Genomic DNA, 23,250 nt, shown 5'->3' with positions numbered 1-23,250 from the left:
ATTGATACTCTGGTCAGCCAGTAAAGCCATAACAAAAGGAAACATACAGAACATTAACCAGATAAAATAAATATTGTCTGAATATGAATAATGCATCTAATAAATGTGTCTTTGTAGCAGAGTTGCCTACCCTTCGGCATTCTACAGGAGACTCCCTGAAATAGCAGCAATCTCCCTCTCTCCCTCATTAGTCTAGCAATCTCTCTCATTTCACCTAGCCCACATTACACTGTTACATTTTTTGGGGAAAAGGGAATGAGAGATAGATACATTTACATTGAATCATCAGCCCCATTTCGCAACACTTTAGCAAGTACAGCATAGTGTCTCTTACTAACTGCTTTGGGGCTCATCTAAATTTGTATCTAAGTCATTTGAAAAGATTCCTCTGAGATGTAGCCACGATTCTAGGTGCCAATTTCACAATCTTTTTTCACAATCTCTCCATATATGAAACTAGACATACCCTTTGGGTGGAGCATGACACGCCCCCTCAATGGGACGCTGTGCAAAATTCTACTGCCAAATATAATCTCCCTGAAACTAGTTTTCAAAAGTAGGCAAGTATGCTTTGTAGCCCCCCAAAATAACAAGGCTGCGGTTTCTACTCATATCTTTTTTTTCTTGGCCTCATCTCTATGGTTGGCATTTAGCCTGAAGAGACAGGGCTGTTCAACCATCATTTTGTATCTAGCATACTAGACACAATTTAGTGCTCTTTAACTGAGGAGTAAAAATAATACACCAGCCTCACAGGTTTACTGTTCCAATACAATGTTCTGAATGCCTGTAATAAACTTGCCAAATGCGGCAGTTATCTCTACTTACTGCCATAATGCTTTTCACCCAGCACCAAAGTCCTTCAACCTGACTGCACTGCTGTTTGCCAGAGTCAGTGGTTTAACCATTGCCAATTTCTGAGTAATAAAAATTGTGGGCTTGTAATGAAAATCAAATCAGAAATACAGTATACAATGTTTGTAAGCACCAGGGCCATAGAGAGGCGAGATAGGGGGCAAAATCCGTAAGGCATACCCTCACCCCAACTGTCCTCAGCAACTGACCCTGGCCCCCGCCAGACCACTCCAACAAGCCTATACCCCCTCCCCATTACTTTGTGACCCTGGTCAGTACATTGTTTTGAAGGTCACCATACCCCTAAATTATAGTTTGTCCACCATGTTATGGTGTTATGTTATCCCTTATCGCACTACTATCTAGTGAAAACATTTTATACACGTACTATCCCCTATAACAGGAAATCCAGGAACCACTGTTTCATCTGTGGCTCCTCTGATTCTCCAACAGCCCCGGCGGGTAACCCATTAGGAAGCCTTCACAGTAAATGATAGAGCAGCTTTCTCTGCACCCTACAACCATGAGACCCATTACATGAGTTCATTATACTGTCAGTCTTAGGGATGCTATGGTGAAACTGATTTAAATGCACTCTGACACGTAAATAAAGCGTACAGAGATTTAATTGTGGACGGATTGTATTTCCACCGCAGGTGCCTGAACAAAACAAGCGCTGTGTTTTTTTTTTTTAAATTATGTGACAGTGACTTTCTCATTTTCTACAGATCTAGATAAATCAGCACTATAATAGCAACACATTTTACCTGCTAAATAAAATTGAAATGTTTCCTGTTCTACTCCTCTCTATGTAGCAGGTATAAAAGCATAAATAACAACTTCTGTTTATCTAACCAGTCATCGAAACTAAAATAGTCCTGCACAAGATCTTTCCTGACAGATACTCTTATTTTCCGTTCTATCCTTATGACAGATTGTCCAGGTCTCTTATTTCCCACCTCTGCATATTTACATCTGTGCTTACAGCTACTATTGCAGATGTGCCAATGATCCCTTTCCTTTTATATTATTTATATTCATGTTTTGTAAAATGTATATCTGGAAGCTAACGGAATCCAAATTTTGAATTCCCAATAAATGTTGAAGACTTCTGAACATTCACGCAAAATAAACATATAATACTACAAAATCTAAGTGTTTAAAGCCAAATACCTCCATTTCCCAGTAAACAGCATCCCAGAGCCATGGCGAAGATCTCAGCTCTGCTTTTTTAGGAAGCATTCCAATGCCCAAGAGGTTTCACTTCTCTTATCCATAATATACATTAAATCCCAGAGATATTCAGGCTGACCTGTTTTGAGTGCAATAGGGGTCAAGCAGAATTACCTGCTGGGATAGCTATGGTATGTACATGTCCAAACATCTGCTAACCCTAGCAACTCCCCTGCCAAATATCCAGATGGTTCAGCCCAAGAATTTGGTCCTTCTAATCGCTTTGCAGTCCAGCAGAATGGCAAATCAGAATACCGAGCAGTAATCCCAGAGCTCAATCACTCAGTGCTGTTAACTCAATCCTGTACCTTGTTCAGTCCTCCACTGTCAAAAATATTTAAAGGACAGGTTTCGTGTTTCAAAATGAGATAGGGACACTATCATTATGTAGCCATGAAACTTAGTTAATTGCTAGGCTTTACAGCCTGTAGCATTAATTAACTCAGTTGGAGGAATTGTGTTTTTAGTAGAATGCCAGCAGTTGGCTTGCAAAGCATGATTAAATAAACTGAGGAAGGATTAAGTAACACATGAACACTGTCAAAATACTGCAGATGCCTAGTTCCTGGAACTTATACGCTTAGGAAAGCTATGGTCAAACTAATTTAAATACACTCAAATTCATATTTATTGTTCACCTCTAGCAATATATAACAGGTTCTCACTGGCATCAGTATGCAAATATAATTAATGCAGTAGATTTAACTGTATTACTGGAATAGCAAAAAAATTAGGGATGAATTGCAGACTGCCTAATTTTTTTTCTCTCCAACACTGTTACTCAGTTTGATTATTGGGGACCTGTAGTCACAAAATGCAGCTGTGCAAACCCCCAACCCCCCCTCCTTTCCCCCATAATTACATAAACCCATTGTCACACATTTTCCTGTGCACCTCTATTAGTTACAAGGGAAAATGTGTGGCATTGGTTTCTGCAAGGTACCGTACTGGTGTTCCGATAATTTATCTGGCACCTCATTGCCAGTGCTTTTAATTTAAGTTGTTGTAGAAATTAATTTAAGTACATAGTTCACAACACAATTGAATTACAATCCTACTCCTCAAGAGAACTCTAACTAGCCAATGTTCATTATAAATAAATGCAAATCTATTCTGTTCGATTAGGCTTGATGATAACGCTGGGTGGATTCTCTCATTTTCCAAAATTTAAAGCAAAAATTACATTTAATTTTAATCCAGGTATAAATCCGTATGTGCATTTCCTTGTATCAGAATAGGAGGGTGACCAGATATTATAGGCAAAGAACATGACTTCTGCAAATTAGCAAAATCAATGCATGTTTATGTAGACTGGTTTAGGTCATGGTAACTATGTCATCACATCAACTTTTATACATAAACTAACAAGCTAACAAACTAAATCTGGAAATATTTTCAATAATCATACAGTATATATTGGGGGAAAATTAGTTCTATTAATTAATTAGGTATTTCTCTTTAGAGGGACCTGGCAAACATTTTTGGAAATCACTATAAAACATGGTACTTGTGTAGTTTCACGGCGCCAGCATATTTTAATGGTCCATACACACTGGTCGACTATGCCCAGCATGTATGGATAGCGACGATCGCTGTCATCGCTGGGTGGAAAGCCGCTCAGTGCACACACACTGAGCGGCTTTTCCCCTGCCCGGCGCCAACAGCGGGGGGGCGGGCGGCTCTGAATAGTGCAGCACTATGCAAAGCCATCCTCAAAGCCTCTCATCTGCTGGTAATACTAGCAGATGAGCGGCTTTCCTGGCGATGATGCGGGAGCACGCAGCAGCGATCACCGCTCATTGCCGGGCCATACACACTGGGCGTCTTTGAGCTGAAAGCTGCTCAAACTTGCTTTCAGCTCAAAGTCGCCCAGTGTGTATGGACCTTAAGTACGCCAATCCAAACCTTGAATGGATTCCTAATCAGCGGCGTAACTATAGCACCGCAGCCCCTGCCACCGCAACCCATTCTACAGGGTTGCAATAAACAGCATTTGCTGCAGACCTTCAAAATTGTGCCTTCTTTAGGTTAAACTTTGAGAAAACACAGTTAATAATGTTAAAATATATTAGAACGTAGCACAACGTATTATAAAAGTATATAAGTTTATAATATCTCTCACACAGCACATGAGATGCAGCCATATACTAAGCAAATGTAGCAATAATGCCCTGTGTTTTAATGCTTTCTGGCCCAGATGTATCAAGCTTTAAAATGTGATAAAATGGAGAGTGATAAATAACCAGCCAATCAGCTCCTACCTGTCATGTTACAGGCTCGGTTTAATAAATGACAGGTAGGAGCTGTTTTTTTTATCACTCTCCGCTTAATCACTTTTTGAAGCTTGATACATCTGGCCCTTAGTGAGCAAAAGTGTTTTTTGTTTTGTTTTTTACTTCAGAAAGTAAAAACAATTTTGATGTCTTATGCTTCATCAGGGGCTAAAACACACCAAATATTGGAATGGTGAACTTAAAGTTATATTTTCAAAGTCAAAACAGATGTGAAGAAGAAAGAAAGAATAACAATGATCAGCCAAAACTAATGTTACTCTATGTCTCCTGCTGTCCAACGTCTGGCAAGGTTGCATAAAGATGAAAATAGTCCAGTGGTCATATGGAGCTGTTTGAGTAAAAGATAACAAAAGATTCCTTCTATTAAAACAAAAATACTAGAGTCATTGTTAGAGTAGAGGTCATTCAGGGATATATATATATATATATATATATATATATATATAGGCAGTGGAATCGTGGCACTCTCTCGGACTTTCAATGATAGACTCAGTACACAAGGTACAGAGTCTATCATTGAAAGTCCGAGAGAGTGCCACGATTCCACTGCCTATACACTTATTCTGCGTGCAGCACCCCAGCAAGTACCATTCTTCTGCTATTGGAGTGCCTTCCTCAACGACCTATATATATATATATATATATATATATATATATATATATATATATATATATATATATATATATATACATACAGTATATATCGGCATCCTGACCACTGACAATCTCCGGGTCTAATCCAATGCGCACTGTACTGCCCATCGGATAAGACGTCGGGATACATGCTATTCGGGTCAATTTCTCATTCCCATCCACCAGAATCAGGTGAAATCGGGTCCAAATCGCATAGTGTATGGGGGAATTAATGCTTGATAGCAAGAGTTGGTAGGACTGGGGGCAAAGAAATGTAAGCTTAAATGGTGATGTGAACGGAGGAACCTTCCTCTGCCAGACGATCACACATATTCATTTAATCTGGATTTGGTGTATTGGGTGATTCCAGTTTACTGTCAGTAACCACCTGCTACTGACTTTGTTCACTGTATAGTTGACATGTAATACTGCCACTGCCAACTTACACCGGCACTTGGAGCCACATAATTGCATTCAGGCTCCTACCATTGGCACCTGAAGCTACATACTTCTGGATATGCATGGATACTCTGCTGCACCACCTCCTGCTTGATATCTGCTTATATCTACTGGTCCTTTCCATTGACCAGTTTCTGCATGGTAGCAGACAGAGGGCTTGAACTTGGAGGCAATGGATACAGATCACAGGATACAGATGCAGTTGACTTAAAGGCAAGATGTTTATTGTTCAGTGTCTTCAGAAATACACTACCATTTTTAGATGATGCTTTGGCATATCAAAGCATACAGATGTTACAGAAGTCAGTCCACTATGAGAGTCAGAAGAATAGCTATATTCAGGGCCTTCAGGCATTATTTTTATAGTAACAGCACATAATATAAAAGGCTACAGATCTGGCCCCTGGGTAATATAAGGCAACTATCTTATAAATGTAAATTGACCTGGGCTTGGACCTGTTGAAAGGGCCCAGAGGGTTCGGAGTCCCACTGTCCCTTTCCCTTGCACCCTTGCTGAGTGCTGACTGGTGAGAGAAGCAGCTACAGTAGCAGTTAGTGCTCTCTGCGTGATGTGTGGAAGGTGAGGGGAGCGATCGCACCTGCCATAGTATCTGCCACCTGCATATTAGTTACTTTTTCACATCAGGAGGGAGTGTTCACAACCTTCCACATTGGACATGCCCCTTCTCATTACGGGTGCCCAAAAGAGCTTTTCCCCAAACCTGCTGGACATTTTACACAAAGACACACAGGAGAATCCCTTGTGCGCATTTCAAAGAAAGTTCTTGTTTAGTCACCACCAAACCCCCTTGCTGGTGCCAGGACAATTACCATATAACTTGAGAATGTTCCATGAATAACCTGTTTCCACATGTCAAAGCCGTCTATATCAAGTGCATAGTCCACATATTCAAACATGCGTTTCCCCATTTCACAACTATGCACAGTGCTTTAAATATAACACGGTAACATACATTACAAAATATAGATTTACAGTACATGTAATATAATAGTTCATATGAAAATGGCATTGTAGCACAAGGGATTAACCAACTCACGACCACAGCTGCCATCTTGTCAATGTCAGCCAGGTCTGTGGTCTCATGGGTATTATTCTTGTTGATATTATTATAATTGCTGTTGTTTATTTGTAAGGCACCCATGAGTCCTACAGAGCTTCACAATGGTTAAATAAGAATCAGATATGGACATAGATAGACATGTCTAATGAGAAGAAATGGTAAGAATGGTTCCAGAGTGAGATCTTATTACATTATTATTCTATTTTAGATTTGCTACAAATATATATATATATATATATATATATATATATATATATATATATATATACAGACTGGGTTTCGGCGGCACTCATACTTTAAAATAACGATTGCATATTCTGCACCTTGATAAAAAATCTGCACCGGCTTTGAAATGTTGGGAACTTTTTCCAGTCTCCTGGTATCGTTATTTTAAAGTATGAGTGCCGCCGCAACCCAGTCTGCATATTCCCCAGGGACATCCCGGTACATCGGCGGGGAGCACCGTCCTACAGACCTACACCATCTTTTTATTAGCATTGGGAGTGCCGGTTCATCCAGCCACTATATATAAATATTATATAATATATATAAATATATAATATATATATATATATATATGTTTATTTTATTTTTGTATTATTATAATACATGTGTATAAAGATAGATAGACACATATATAAAGCTTACAAATCAAAATAGGGAAGCTGCCTTCTTCATAAAAAAATGAGGCATCGCCAGCTGAATGTAGGCACATAGACATTACCTGAGCAGCCCGGATGGAACAAGAAAGTGCCAGAGACTTAGCATTAATCATTTATGTGTTCACTGCAGACTGTGCTTCAGGGGACAGCATTAGTCCAGCCACACATTTCCAGCAAAGTTAAAGAAGGCTTTTCACCCAACTTTTTACCCAGCTCTCTGTGGAATAAAACAGGTCAGTTGTGAATATTAAATTAACGTCTTGGCCACTCTCCAAAGTGATTTGGCCTAGTTAGGATTTATCCATTAAAGCATTGCTGTTTTCTTTCCTTATTATGTGGGAAGGCACAGAGAGTGGAAAAAACAGATGCTCTTAAGACAGCACATTCACAATTACGTAGCAGGATAAGTGTTTTTGCCATTTCCCAAATAATTGCTCTAATTTACTGTGCTGTATTGTAATGCAGAAAAAGCGGTATTCATTTACTTATATTTCATTAATTTTAAACTAGTTAATAAAGTAGCATGTCCAAATGCTGCACAATATACACCAGTACTGGCACGTGTAAGCCAATCAGTCCCACTTACAGCTCCTGGCCAGTCTGGGGGTAGAGTAGAACAGTAGCCACCAGAAGCTGGCTGAAGGAGTCTAGCCATAGCCTGTGTGGGATGTGGGAGGGGCAAGCACAGGACCCCAACCCTCCTCTGGCGTGCACTATATATAAAGCAGCTGTGACAGTTATCTGCCTCTTCCTCACCCACATGAGTATGAAAGAGTTGTATAGGAGAAGCATACGGTGGAGATGCTGGGGACATAGGGATGTGTGTATGTGTGTTGAATGGAGCTCTGACAGCAGCAACAAGACAGAGGTGAGGAACAGTGTAAGCCTTTGAGATAGGCTAATATGGCTCGACGTACATTAGTTCAATATGGCCAAAAGTTCACCACAAGCAAAAGGTTGACATGGAAAAGTTCAAAATGAGTTTTGCACATTTTTATTATGTCTATGTCAACATAGGTTGGCATGGACACCGTATTCGTGTGTAGTGTCCATTGGAATGGCTCACTGCACTCACCATGCTTCTCCCTCTATTGGGATGTATGAGTAAGTCAGTTAGAAAAAAATTAAAAAATCACGTCAACCTTTTCCCATGTTGACTTTGTCGACCTTTTGTCTTTGAAATAATGCATGTCGACAATTTTCATGTGTTGCCCTTCTGACTGTCGCATAATAGTGGTCACTGCCAACCTAATGACCGCATGCCGTCGTTACGGTCTGCACCTACCCTGTGTATACTGTCTAGGTTAAAATTTGAAGTCAGGAGATTTAACAAATGGGCAAGAACACTGGTCTTTCATGTCCTCTCAGGCAGACAGCGGGTGAGACCCAAACCTCTATCATCACCGGCGTATTTATAATAGGTGCAACCCTGCACCCATTTAATCCTACTCACCGCTCCGATGGCTCACAATGAAAGTGACCAGGCAGTATTCTCTACTGCCTCCCAAGAAGCTCACAATCCAATTTGTCTCAGTACGAAGGCCCCTAGAACTGGGGCACCCTTGGGCAGATTAAGATTGCCCTGAACAGGACTGCAATGGGGTAAAGGGAAAGCTTAATCAGGTTGTACAGTATGTATTTTGGGCAATACAGAGTTGGACCCGGTACTTGCATTTACAGTATGCTGGGACAATTGATCAAACCCAATATGTACAAGAGGGTACATTTACCACCAATCAGTGCGGTTCTACTCTCATTTTCCCACCTTCCCTTCCCTACAACGATATATAAACAATTGATTACTTCAAGTCTATTAATGTAATTATAAGACTACATTTTTAAAATAAGGTTACGTTTTATGAATGCCGGGGTTTCTTATAAACATATAAATGCAAACTGACAATTTTGAATACAATTCTGTACATACAGACACACTGCAGTGTTTGTATACTGTCATATACTTAGAAACGCACAGAAGCACTTGGAGGAGATCTTCATGTCCTGACAATTTTGATAGCTTGGGTTGAACACAAGTTGCTCAGATGACAGATGGCAGTGGCATGTGAGTCTTAGTACAATAATTCTCCAAAAATTAAAAACTAAGAAATGACTTAGAGAAGACTAGTGTGCATTAGTGACTACTGGCTGGGGATTCTCTTATCCATAAGCCCCTGAGAGCGCCTAAAAGCTGACTAACAGGGTTTACAGCCTGAAATGCCTGCTGGATTTGTTTATTAATGTATGCCTGTATTACATGCCAGCAATAACCAAATGTGGTCAGTATAGCATTGAAATTACAAACAAATCAACATTTATTTCGGACTAACTCTTTTATAAATTGACATATGACAGTATATAAAGAGAGTAACTCTTAAATGGTCCATGTTTTGAAAATATACTACTACATAACAATTAATATTGCATTGCAAACCTTGTATGCTATTAGATATGTATTTCATCTACAAGCAATCTGAAGATATGATGAGATTACAGTTGTGTCGAGTGGTGGTTTTTAACTATGGCTGCAGGGCTGCAGCCCCCCCAGGTAATATCTGCCACTGTAATGAAGCCAGATGCAGTCTGTGAGACTGCACTGGCTTCATTGTGATGGCAGTGACTTCCTATTGGAAGTCCGACTTACCAGTCACCAAGGCAGTCCCATTGGGAGGTGTTCCCTTTGTGCGGGCCTTTGTGCGGGCTGCGTGCAAAATTGGCAATTGCGCATACGCAGTACCTATATCGGTACTGCGCACGCGCTGGTCCAGGTGCCTGTCATTACTATTTTACAGGCGCCGGGACCAAGATTCTTTCTATGGGCTGTTGCTGAAGCAGCCCATAGAAGTATGTTTGTACTGCGCATGCGCCAGTCCCGGCACCTGTCATCATAGGACAGGCGCTGGTGACCTGGAGGAGAGCGGCAGCGGTCACAGGGGGTGCCTACATCGTGGTTCACCTGCAGTGGCTGTGGCCAGAGGCAGCCCTCCTCCCCCAAGAAGGTAGGAGCCACCACTGGTTGTGTCTACAGACGCACACCACTGATTCATGTAGCGCAGCCCCTCCTATGGCCAACGATTAAGTTGTGGTTATTCCCAATGGCTCCGCTAAGTATATACATAAAGTAACTGCTGCAGCTGTGATTTCTGCCCAGTTTCATCATCCCTCCTGCACTCTCCAAGCACTCCATGCTACTGCTACTGCCATATATATACAGTATATGTATATGTGTATATATATATATATATATATACACATTTATTTATTAATTGAACCTCAGTCTCAACTCCCATGCTTTAAACCACACCTCTCTGGAAACCCCTCGTCCCTCTTGCAAATCCTACACTTGCCCCAGTGGTGTAACTATGGTGTGGCAGCCCCAGCTGTGGCTTGGGGGAGCCAGCAGTCTCGGGGCGCACTGAAAAATGTCCTGTACGATTACACAGTTTGTTGTCGCTCAGTAGTAGTGGGTGGCAGCAGGGCCGGATTATAATGGGGGCAAAAGAGGTCAGTGCCCCTGGGCCCCCCTCTAGCTAGGGCCCCCTGTGATTGGCATGTGTTTTTTAAAAAAAAAAATATTTTTTTTTTTTAAGTTAAAGGTTTTGTGTATGGGAGTGGGGTAGTGCTGCAGCTTCACCTACCTGCCAATGTGACAATGATTAATGGTGCTGAGCTTTGGGAGCCACGTGTGCAGTGCATTACTGGGAGTTGACTAAGTCCCATGACACTTTGCACCAGAGGGCAGAGGCTGAGACGTTTGTGCTGAGCTCTGATTGTTGGAGCTCATTACATGCTTCTCAGGCCCATGGATAACAGCAGCAGCAGCCTAGTCATGGGAGGGTTTTTAATCAGAGGCAGCACGTGACTCTGTGAGGTCTCCTACAGAGTAAGGTGCAGAGGGACAAACACAGGCTTTTCATGTGGTATGTATGTATGTATGTATGTATGTATGTATGTATGTATGTATGTGTGTATATACATATATATATATATCCCCTGAAGTTACCCATTGATCAAGTTTATACTGCCTTTACTCTGTTTTGACAGTGTAATATTCCGCCATGCAGTTTGCGGCCAGTAATGACAAGTGCAAGGGGGCCCCCCTGTCTAAAGTGCCCCGGGCCCCCCGAAGGCTTAATCTGGCACTGGGTGGCAGTGGATGTGTAATGCAGCTGTGCAGCTGCGTACCGTAGGTGACAGCATATGTCATATTCCTTGCCACGCCCCCCCACCTCCCCAGTCTCCTCGCCTCCTTTGCACCTGGGGGCAGCCGGTGTCATTACCACACACACTTCCGCTATTATCCCCAGTCGGTCCTTGGAAGCTGGGGCTGGTGACGGAAGGTGACAGTATGTCAGCAGATGGGATGTATTCCCTGTTATGCCGCATGGGCGAACGTCACTCCTGGCGAGCTGCAGCACAGGTAACCAGTCTGCACCATTGTCATGTTTTACTAAAGAAGGGGGGGAGGGCGCCACAAATGTTTTGGCAGGGGTGAGATAAATTTATAGTTACGCCACTGATTTGCCCCTCAGAATCTCCTAGCAATCCTGGGCGCGTGAGTGTCTCGCACGCTTGCATGTCCATTTCCGAGAATGAGGCGCACCCGGTTCTGTGGCACTGCCTTATTCTTCTTTACTCAGCGAGTCAGTTCCAAGAAACCTAAACACCTGACAGGACACACCAAATAGCCCTAGTCATTTTCCTGTCCTCAAAACACCCTTATTTGGTTATTTGTCTATTTTATCACATACTGTAATTACTGAATAGCAACCTCAATTGCCTTGCTATTGCTGAGTGTATCTGAAGCCAGAGCTGTTTTTAGAGAAGCTTCTAGATATGTACAGTATCATTGCATTAGGTAGCAGATGGAAACTATATTCTATACTGGGAATGGAAGACTCGTCACAACCTTTCAAATTCTGTATAATTATTTTGTGTTTCTTCTTTCTTTTACACACAAAGGAAATCTCAGCTCAAAACAAGTGATAATCCGATCTGCCTTTCATCACGTCACTGAAGAGTGTTTTCTGTTTATTTGGGTAAGTGACCCGTATAATTCCACATTTTTCACTTTCATTTTGTTGTTTTTATGACATACAAGAAAAAAATTATAAAGAAAATGTATTCTTAAGAAAAAGAGTCTCTCATGTTGTTACTTGTAAATCTGTACACAACACTGTATAGTGAAACTGACAATGGAGTTAGGCTGACTTTTTGCGGGTCCTCATGAACACACATTTCATGGCATTACACTCCCTGTTATATCATATGTATGACATATTTCTTGCCCAATATTCTGCATATGAGGACAAGTATACCTTAAATAATTCCCTCACAGGCCCTCATTCAAATGTGGTTGGAGGTGCTGCGTCCGTCTCAAAGTATCGATTAATGTGCATGACCCATTCTGCACATGTGTGATTGGGTCCCGCAACAACAGAAGCAGATTGGCATCAGACTGTCAGTGATAAACAGTCTGATGCCATCTGGGGGTAAGGAGGGGGTGCAAACACCTCTGTGTCTCCAAACGAAGCCATGTCTCCACCATTGCGGGGAAGGGAAGAGGCAATGAGTTTCCTGGCCTCTATGTATCAGCTGCCATGGGGCACACAGCCAGTCAATGGTACTGAAGATGATCCTAGGATGCCCGCGACGCCTCTGCTGCATTACCATATTAGAGCTATCTATCTAAGCAGCAGCAAAGTAACTTCCTACCAGCGGCATGATGGGGAAGGGGTTGGGGACATGATGACCATGTCGACCCATTACAATTGCTGGGGGGAGCAACTAACCAGGAGATGGGGGCCATGAGACTCACCCTATTTTCAGGAGCGTAGGGAAGAAAGAAGTTGGGTTGTCAAAGGAACTATCTAGAATGGGCCATGTGACAATTGGAATTATTCCATATGTTAAGAGAAGAAGCCATATCTGCATAAGTGTTCCTTAACCACCATACTTTTTACACATTTTTTTTCACATTTAATATAAAAAAAAATGTTACACACACACTCCCCCTTTTACTCTACCTCTCCCTCCCTCTCTCTCTCTCTCTATATATAGATAGATCTATATATATAGATCTATCTATCTATATATATATATATAGATAGATAGATCTATATATATATATATCTATATATATATATATAGATATATATATATATACTAGTAAGCCCACTCAAAGCAAAAGCTTCGAAAGCTAGTCTGCTACCTTCTGTGTTTCTGCATGTGTGAGAAAAATATGTAGTTTCACTCTCTGGCAGCAGATGGCAGTGTTTCAGAGACTCACGGACACTAGACATATATAAAGATGATATAAATAATTATTAACAGCTCTATATATTTTTCGCACACATACTGTATTTGAACAAACACATCAGTTCCTGCCCCAGCGGAGCTTACAGTCTATATTCCCTACCACATGTACATGCACACAGACATTCTAGGGTTAATTTTGTTGGGAGCCAATTAACCAACCAGTATATTTTGAATTGTGGGAGGAAACCGGAGTACCCGGAGGAAACCCACGCAAGTACTAGGAGAATATACAAACTCCGCACAGTTAGGGCCTTAGTGGGAATCGAACCCATGACCTCAGTGCTGCAAGGCACTAATGTTTATCATTATATAATAAGTTGTACTAGCTGAAAAGGCTCATTCATTAAATACAAAGGGTACTGAGAAGTGACAGCATCTACCAGTGGAGCCCAAAGTAACAGCAAGGTTTGTCAATATTGTAGCAACCAGTAACATCACATACTATAGACTCTGCCCAACTAACATTCATGGGGCCAGATTTATTATTTATAAGGTCTTGGTTTCTAGTTAATTGCTATTTGTTCCCACACGACTTTTGCTTCCACTGTGTGTAGATCACAAGTCCACTTTATGAACCCCAGCTAACGCATAATAAAAATAAAAATAATAACCATGTACTATTATATAGGTTTTACCTTTATACAACCAAGCATCTGATTTTGACAGCTTAATTACATTTTACAACAACCATAAAAACTGTAGTTAGACAGGTGTTCTGGATTTTCCCTGTCTGATAAATCAAACAATAATACAGTACAGTCTCCCATGTCCAAAATCCCAAATATTTTGAGCATGACTGAAAAAGTAACACCTTTGCTTTCTGATGGCTTATTGTACATAAACTTTGTTTCATGCACAAAATTATTACAGATATTGCTTAACTCAGTGGTTCCCAAACTTTTTGAATCATGGCACCCTAGAGCATCAAAATGTTTTCAAGGCACCCCTAGGCCAAATGTTTCTTATTGAGAAATTTAGATTTTTTTTTTTAATTAAGTACATTGTGTGTATATGTCACAGTTATGTGGTGAGGGACAGGATTTGCTCCTGTTTGTCCACATATACTATGATTGGCAGCCACCAGCACTAGTTTTGCCTGTTACATGGACTATTAATAATATAAATTGATCCTAGTCCACCAACCCAAGGCACCCCTGCAAGTGTCCTGAGGCACCCCAGGGAGCCTAGGCACACAGGGCCTTATTCTAGTTCACTTTTTCTGACAAAATCCTTCTTAAGCCCCGTACACACGGGGGAGATATATTGCTCAGCCATATATTGCTAGCAATGGTCGCTGGTCGCTGATAAAAGGGAACCTCTGCCAGGGGGAGCAGCAGAGGTAATCAGCTGGTCGCAGGAGCAAGCTCCTGCGACCAGCGATTAGAACGGGGCTGAAAACGGGAGCGCGCACCCAGCAATTTATCGCCGGGGCACACTTCCATCACTGGCAATATGGTCGCCTGCGACCATATTTCCAGCTATTTCAGCCCCTATCGCCCCCGTGTGTACACAGCATTAGATGGACAAAACCAGAATTAGATTTGGGTGAGTTATTTGGGTGAGTTACTTGGGTGAGTTACTCCCAAAAAAGTATACTGCAACCAATGACGCAAGAAGCATTGTTGTATAAGATTATACCTCTATTGATATTCTGTTTGCACTGAAATTTAACAATCAATCAGACATTTGATTTTAAGTAGTTGAAAGTTCATTGCTGATTGGATGGTTTGGGGTTGGTGCAGATTTATAGTCTTAAACAATGTTAATAAATAAACCTCAGTGATGCTTATGTTTACCAAAATACCAGAATAATATTATTAATGGAGAAATAGGTAAGTAACTGCATAGTTACCAACTGTGCTTCATTTGAGGTGTCAGTATTAGGCTTTACAGCATTTGTCTATTTATGTCAAATATCTCTAGCTGTAATACCTTGAAATATTGAGATATTCTCCTGCGTAGTTATAGTAGCTATAAAACATAAAAATGTCACCTTTGTTTACATCAGTTTTATTGCTAGCACATTGCCAGCCTTTATCTCCTTTATGCCCTGTAAGATTGTGGAAACAAATACTATTCCTCACAAAACCCACAGATGGCGCTGTTTATCTAGGTCTACAAGCTTGATCTTAAATAGTATTAGGGACCATCTGTGGCCTTGTATTGTATGAATTGAAATAAATAAAAGTGTTTTTACACTAAGATATTGTGCTACTACTACTAACAGGACAGGTCTGACTATTCATCTTACAAGGGGATCCTTCGATGAGATTAAGCCTAAATGAGCACCTAAATAAAAGTTACAAGATGTGTTATTGCCATCTCATTATAAAATCACTTGACAAGCCTCTTCAGACTGGAGCTTATTGTGCATTTATAAAACTGTTGTTTTAAATCAAATGTAATATGTCCTATGCTACAGGGAGACTTACAATACCCCAAACTGGCACTCTGGCGGTTGCTATCTAAGCTCGATGTGCCAAGTTTTGCATGTGAAAATAAGGTGGTTTTTCACACTTTACTATCCAAGTGGGCATAAAGGGAGAATATAATAGTGTGCCGAGTGCATCGAGTCACTGTGCCTGAAGCATGGCGAGCACAGCGAGGGGACGCACAGAGCCAGATTAAGGTCTAAATGGGCCTGGAGCTGAAAATGATCAAGGGCCTATTATGCGCAATAATAGGGGTGGTGGCCAGCACCTAATAATGTGGGGGGCATGACCAGTGTTCTGGTTGGGTGGTCTGCTCATGGGTGTGTCTCTATTTGTGTAAATACTTTCAACTAATTATATATGCCTGGAAAAGGCAGGGAGCGGGCATAGGAAAAATGCAGGGAGATATATTGGCGGGTGCCCTCCAAAGGTGCACCCACAGCATGCCAATGTCCTAAGATACTTGCAGGGTGAGGCGGCATTCAAGTCATAAAAAAAATACTGAAAGCCAAAACTTGGTAGACAACATTTCAGCACCTTTTATATGGTCACCTAAGTTTACCACACCATATATCCCTTATACAAATCATGCAACACAATCGTAACCCCCTTATACTGTACTTGCCTCTTACACATTTTGCCACATGGATCAAGCCAAAATACACACTATACGAGGCATGTCCAAACAGTGGCCCTCCAGCTGTTGTGAAACTACGCGTCGCAGCATGCCTTGACATAGTTTTAGCAATCCTTAATAGCAAAACTGTGGCAATGCATGATGAGACTTGTAGTTTCACAACAGCTTGAGGGACATCGTTTGGACATGCCTGCACTATACTAAACAGATTGAGCAGTAATGCACAATATGCTTCATAAATAGGGGCATTGCGCGCCAAAGGCGCGCATTAAAAATTTACACCATAATGCCCATTACATGACAAGCCTCACACCATAATCTCCAATACATATTATGCCAAACACCATAATGCCTATTAAAAATTATGCTACATACAGTAAGGGCGGGATGTACTAAAGGGAAAATGCGGTAAAACCCCCGTTTTACCGCATTTTTCTATGTACTATTACCCGTCCGCATCGTTATCGCAGGGCAGGGTATCGCCACCCTTGGGTGGTGATACCCTATAGAAGCCTATGGGCTTCTTTTCGCCGCAACCCCGCCACCTCGCCGACCCCCCCTCTCCCCCTCCCTTGGGCTTACCTACTTGCAGGTCCTCCTGGACCCCGGAAGGTAAGCCCTTCCTCCCCCTATCAACGCAGACGGACGTCCTTCCGGCTGCAGGGGGGAGGAGGCGGCGGGGATAGCCTGCTTAGCTGTCCCCGGCGTGTAGGCATCAGGAGCCGGCTGGGAGGTGACGGAGACCCCCCGCAGACCACAGTACAGGTATCGCGGGGGTCTCCGTTACCGCACCGCGATGCCAGCCGCATATGTTAGTACATATGCGCTGGCATCGCGGCGGACATCCGGCGAAGGGCGGCGATGTATATTAATACATCCCGCCCTAAGTATTGCTTACCTACATGTTCATTGCCAGGGGTTCCATGCACATTGCCAGGGGTTCCATGCTTGTTGCTATGTGGGATTACAAGCTCATTGCCAAGGGGAATAGATGCTCGCGGTAACTGGGGGACAGCCGCTGCCGGGCAGAAATGACAGCCATTGACAGCTGGGCAGAGAGCAGGGGGCTACCTGACTGTATTCAGAGCACTGCATGTCCTGGCTATTTGAAATAATACCCCTTTCACACCAGAAAATGCAGGGACTTACCTGGGAATATGGTCCCAGGATCATGCAGGGACATTCCCGGTATGGCCCCTTTTACACCAGCCTAGTCCCTGCTTTTTCTGATGTGAAGGGGAGAGAAAACTGCCCCCCTTTAAACAACCAGCTATATCTTCAGAACCAACTGACCCATTTACATGTAGGCTTCGAATGATTTTGGTCCCGTGAAACTGGGCCGTTTGGTTCCAGAGAAATCTCTCCTCAAACAACATGAACTGCCATGAAATTACATTTCAGAAATGCAAAAAAAAAAGTTGGTTTACCCGCAATATCTCTAGAACCAATGAATGCATATGGACCAGCCTGGTATTAGATTAAAGGTCCAGCGATATGGGTTAGACTGAGATCAACCTCGAGCTTCTGTGATGCCGGCGGAGGAACTGGCAGCCGTTCGAATCGGGTGGAGGTCGGAATTAGCGGGGCCCATGTTATCCTATGGGGAAAACGTTCCAGTTTTGCCTGGTGGTATCTCTTGTTCCCGGGGGGCTAGCGACGCGGGGCCGGGCTCGTTGGAAAGCCCTGGCCCTCAGCTACAAAATGGGCCTATTTGGAGAGTGGGCCTGGAGCTGTAGCTCCATCAGGCCCATTGTTAATCCGGCCCTGGGGACGCAATACACTTATAGGTGACCATGTCGACATAGGTTGACATAGACAGCAAACAAACTTGAAAGACTCATGTCAACCTTATTCATGTCGACCATGCCCATGTCAACATAAAGCTTGCATCAACCTTCTGCCAATGTCGACCTAGTGACTGTCAACCATTCTTAGGTGTCAACCTAGTCACTGTCGACCATTAGTGGTTGACCTAGTGATTGTCCACCTAGACATTGTCTACCATTTATACCGTAACCCCTCAAGATACCTCACTAAAATATAAAAATATTCTGAAATTGAAATATGAAATAATCTGTTATCCAAAATGTTTCTTGTCCCAAGCATTTTAGATAAGGGATACTCAACCTGTACTCTAGATTGTACACTTTCTAAGCAAACTTCTGCTACTTACACAGTATATTTTTTCTTGCAATACCATCCCTGCAGTGACATGTATCGGCATCGCTAGCTGTATACCCATGGTGCGATATGTATTATGTTTTCTATTAAAATGGACTACAGTATATACAATAGTTCATATCGGTAGTTCATATTGCACCGTGTGTATGCCCCAATAGCTATATCATGTACACATACAGTACCTCCCAATCCACTACTGACACAATGTCCTTTCAATAGAACGGGTTATATATCGACAAGTGTGTGCCCAGCCCAAGTCACCTGTGGTACAGACAAAGAAATCACATAATAAAGAACATGTGACATGACACACAACTTGTTAATTAAACAAGCTCTCTGCTAATTGCGGTGATCGCAGATCTCTGCAAATTTGCAAAGCAACCCTCCTGCATTCTGCAGGAGACTTCCTAAAATAGTAGCACTCACCCTGTCTCCCTAAAGAGTCTAGCAAATTCCCTGATTTCACACAACCCATAATATAAAGCTATTATATTTTGGGGAAACTGCCTTGGCTGCAGTCCATAAAAGCCAGGTAAGGCTGCTCAAAAGACAGGGAGTGGCCTCCTACAGGAAGTCAGCTCCCTTCTAATTGCAGCCCATACTGGCAGTCCGAGAGGGAGAAACGTTTTCCAATGGGACTGCCAGTCCAGGTGTGGATAATTTGGTCCATGGTGTCTAGGTCGATAGCTCAACTACTTTTGGTGTACAGGTCAACACATTTAAAAGGTCAACACGATCAAAGAGTTGACACAAGCAAAAGGTTGAAATAAAAAAGGTCGATACGAGTTTTTAATTTTTGTGTCACTGTTGAAATAGACACCATATTAGTTTACTCGATACGTTCGCCCAGTTTAAGGCACTGATATGAGAAGCACCGGAACATGTATATTTGACTCCATCCCCAGTATGTTATATATTTGACTCCAGTAAGTATACTACCTGACCCCTGTCCAGATTCCCTCCATCGGGAGGTCAACATTGGTATTCTTATTGCCGGCACATCAACCAAAGCTCATCTGTATGCATTCCTTAATCTCTCTCTCTCTTTCTGTTTATCTATCTATCTACAGCAGGCATGTCTAAAGTCCGGCCCAGCGGCCAATTGCGGCCCGTGTTGTCATTTCAAGCGGCCCACAGCCTCCAGCCAGAAGCGGGTGGAGCATCAGATGCGGGACACACAGCATTAAGGTGGGGCCCCGGCGAACGAGCTTTCACCTTGCTGTCTGCAGCAATGAGGAGGTGCCGGCCGCCACAGTGAGATGTGTTTGGTGTCCTTCCGGTGAGTATGCATCCAACCCCTGCAGCTGCAATCGTATATCACCCTCCTCTGCAATCACAGTGACAGCAGTGTGTGGGGATGGGGTGCAGCAAGGGGGAAGCTTGCTCCCGTAACATGCAGAGTGGAGGAGGGTGGCAGCGGGAGCCCAAGCATCTCTTGTCCTTGCAGTTCCTGCTTTGCCTCTCCTTCCTCTGGCTCACACAAAGGGCTGGGAAACATACAGAGAAGGGAGGGGGCAGGCAGGGGGACATACAGTCAATGGGGGCAGTGTGGAGGACATACAGTGAAGGAGGGTCAGGCTTGGGGACATACAGTGAATGGAGGCAGTGATGGACATTCAGCGAAGGGGGGGCAGGCTGTGGGACATAGTGAATGGGAGTCATACAGTGAATGGGGGCAGATTGGGGGACATACAGTGAAGGAGGGTCAGGCTTTGGGACATACAGTGAATGGAGGGTCAGGCTTTGGGTCATACAGTAAATGGAGGCAGTGATGGACATTCAGAGAAGGGGGAACAGGCTGGGGGACAGAGTGAATGGGTGCAGAGTGGGGAACATACAGTGAATGGCGGACATACAGTGAAGGAGGAGCAGACTGGGGGACATACAGAGAAAGATGGTCAGGCAGGGGAATATACAGTGAAGGGGGCAGAGTGGGGGTCATACAGTGAATAGGGGCAGGCTGGAGGAAATACAATGAAGGGGGGGCAGTCTAGGGAATATACATTGAAGGGGCAGGCTGGGGGACATAAAGTGAATGGGGGCAGAGTGGGGGACCATTCTGATGCGATTAATGATTCAAAGAATGTCAGGCTGAATGGTCGGCCCCCCACATTTTCACTTCACCAAAACTGGCCCATGTCGCAAAAAGTTTGGACACCCCTGATCTACAGTATATATTTATTTATTTATTTATTCCTCTAGAACAATGACATAGTCTATGTGACTGTTTTATGAGAGAAAGAATTTTGCAGATCTTTGATTATACCAGACTACCAGTTTCTCTTGTTTCCTGTGTGACAACTGTTTTTAACTAGCACCTCTGGTTACACCTGGATTTATAGCTTCACTGTGATGCTGCTGACCTCCGAACTTCGACCTAAGGATCATGTTTTAAAATGGGTCCTTTTCTTTGATTTAAGCACCAGGAATGAAAAGATCAGAGCTAGCTGCTATTAACCTCAACCTCATTAACATTGTTTTCTGTTACTTTGTTGTTATCATTAAGGCTAACAGAAAATGAAGAAGTTATACAAAATAGTTCCTTTTGTGCCTTTAGTTGCATGTGACCAAGGGAGGTTGGATTCTAATTAAGAAGAATTAGCAGCAGGTTACAATGTAACATTTACTCAAGCATATAAAAGCATGCTGCCTCTGTCACATTATATCAATTATGTGAATGAATCTCTAGTAAAAAAGTAATTTAAGCATAATGTTAGTAAGGTCTGTTGTCAATTTTACTGACATTTTTGCTGTGGTATAGTTACATGTATTAAGGGCCTGATTCTGGTTTACTCACAAAAGCAAATTCTCTTTTTAATGGACAAAACCATGTGCACTGCAGGGGGGATGATATAACATGTGCCGAGAGAGTTAGATTTGGGTGGGGTTTGTTTTTCAAACTGATATCTACATTGCAGTGTAAAAATAAAGCAGACAGTATTTACCATGCACAGAAAAAAAATAACACCCAAATCTAACTCACTCTGCACGTCAGCCCCTCCTGCAGTGCACATGGTTTTGTCCATTAAAGAGAGAATTTGCTCTTGCGAGTGAACCTGATCCGGGCCTAAGTGTATTAAATTGCTTTACAAGCTGGCCATTGATGCCTGGAACAGCCCACAAAGAACATGCCAGCAACTTTATAAGCCATGTCTATCTGCAATGTCCATCAACCCAATTGTATCTTCTTTAATTTACAGATACTGCAAATCCTGGACACAAAGGGCACCACCTTTGGTTTTAGGGCAGCTTGGATGAGAAACCAATAACTTTTTAATAGCCTATACAACAGTATGTTGGTACATGTTAAAGTCAAGATACAATTTCATGGGTCATTGAGACAACAAAGATAAGAAAACTCCCAAAATAAGCAATTAGTAATTCACTCTCAAAAGTGCTTCTTTGTGTCTGAATGTGTCAAAGAACACATCATGTAGAGCCCTTAACCCTTTATAACCTCTTTTCCATTTATATGGACATTTTTAACCCTTTGAGTGCCAAGGGATTTTGTCAAAACAGGTGTGAAAATTGCCACGCAAACCGGTTTTTTATTTATTTATTAACCCTTTGCGTGCCAACATTGCTGTGAGATCCCCAAAATATCCATTAAAGGCCATCGCCTTTTTGGATGCAATATTTCACTAAACTCCTTTAAACTGACTTAGCTGTATTTATTTATATGAAAAGAACAGTGGCTGTGAGCGACGCTGACATTTTTAGCGGACATTTTGCGGATCGCTCACAGCAACGATGGCACTCAAAGGGTTACAAAATATATTGAGCAGACTGTTCCGTGATAACAGTCGCTATTCAAATCCCAATGTTCATTTTAATTTTCAAAAACACTGAGAACATTTTCCGGCAGAGTATCAAAAAATGGATTTAGAATAAGTTATAAGCTATGTTTTGTTGTATGAGCTACAAAGCGGTATGTGGTAATTATGAAAATTAACAAAATGTTCAAATGATGGGCCAGGATTCATACCTGATCGTTAATCTGAGAAGTTACATTGGAATGGGAAGAGTAAGCCCCCACCCAGGCTGAAAGAGAAGAATCTTCTTGCTAAATTGCGAGAGAACTGCGGATGGATCGCTAATCACAATCGATTCACCAATCATGTTGCAATTCAATGGAACATTGAACGTTTTTTCTATCTGTGCAATTGCAAGTCTGACCCTTACACAAATCTGTGACTGAGACGGGGTGAAAGTGGTCATGGCTGACGTCACAGAACCTCCTCAAAAACATCTGGACACAACTGCATTTTTTCTACCACAACCAGAATAAAACTGCAAGTACATAACAGTCAAGATTGTTATCGCTATTTGTGGCCACGCGTGTGCCACGCATCTGATGCACACGTGTTGTCTTTCGATAATTGCCCGAATTGCAAAGTCACTGATTAACGATCAACTCTGAAACAGGCCCTGTTGCTGGCCACCCATCAGACCAACCATCCAACTAGT

General features: G+C 42.4%; 1 protein-coding gene and 1 long non-coding RNA gene across 3 annotated transcripts in view; one reads left to right on the top strand and one right to left on the bottom strand.

Moving 5' to 3' along the window:
• NHS (NHS actin remodeling regulator) overlaps window positions 1-23,250 on the bottom strand; it is a 193,746-nt gene that overhangs the window by 48,859 nt on the left and 121,637 nt on the right. The window lies entirely within an intron of this gene.
• Window positions 8,013-19,982, top strand: LOC146058993 (uncharacterized). Its single transcript, XR_014470084.1, has 3 exons — window positions 8,013-8,086; window positions 12,178-12,254; window positions 19,854-19,982. It is a non-coding gene; the product is annotated as an uncharacterized LOC146058993 (long non-coding RNA).

The sequence above is a fragment of the Crinia signifera genome, chromosome 2 (genome assembly GCF_055691185.1).
Source record: "Crinia signifera chromosome 2, ASM5569118v1, whole genome shotgun sequence".
In the NCBI taxonomy this organism is placed as follows: Eukaryota; Metazoa; Chordata; class Amphibia; order Anura; family Myobatrachidae; genus Crinia; species Crinia signifera.
The sequence above is the reverse complement of the archived record's forward strand: the minus strand, read 5'-3'. Positions and strand labels throughout refer to the sequence as shown.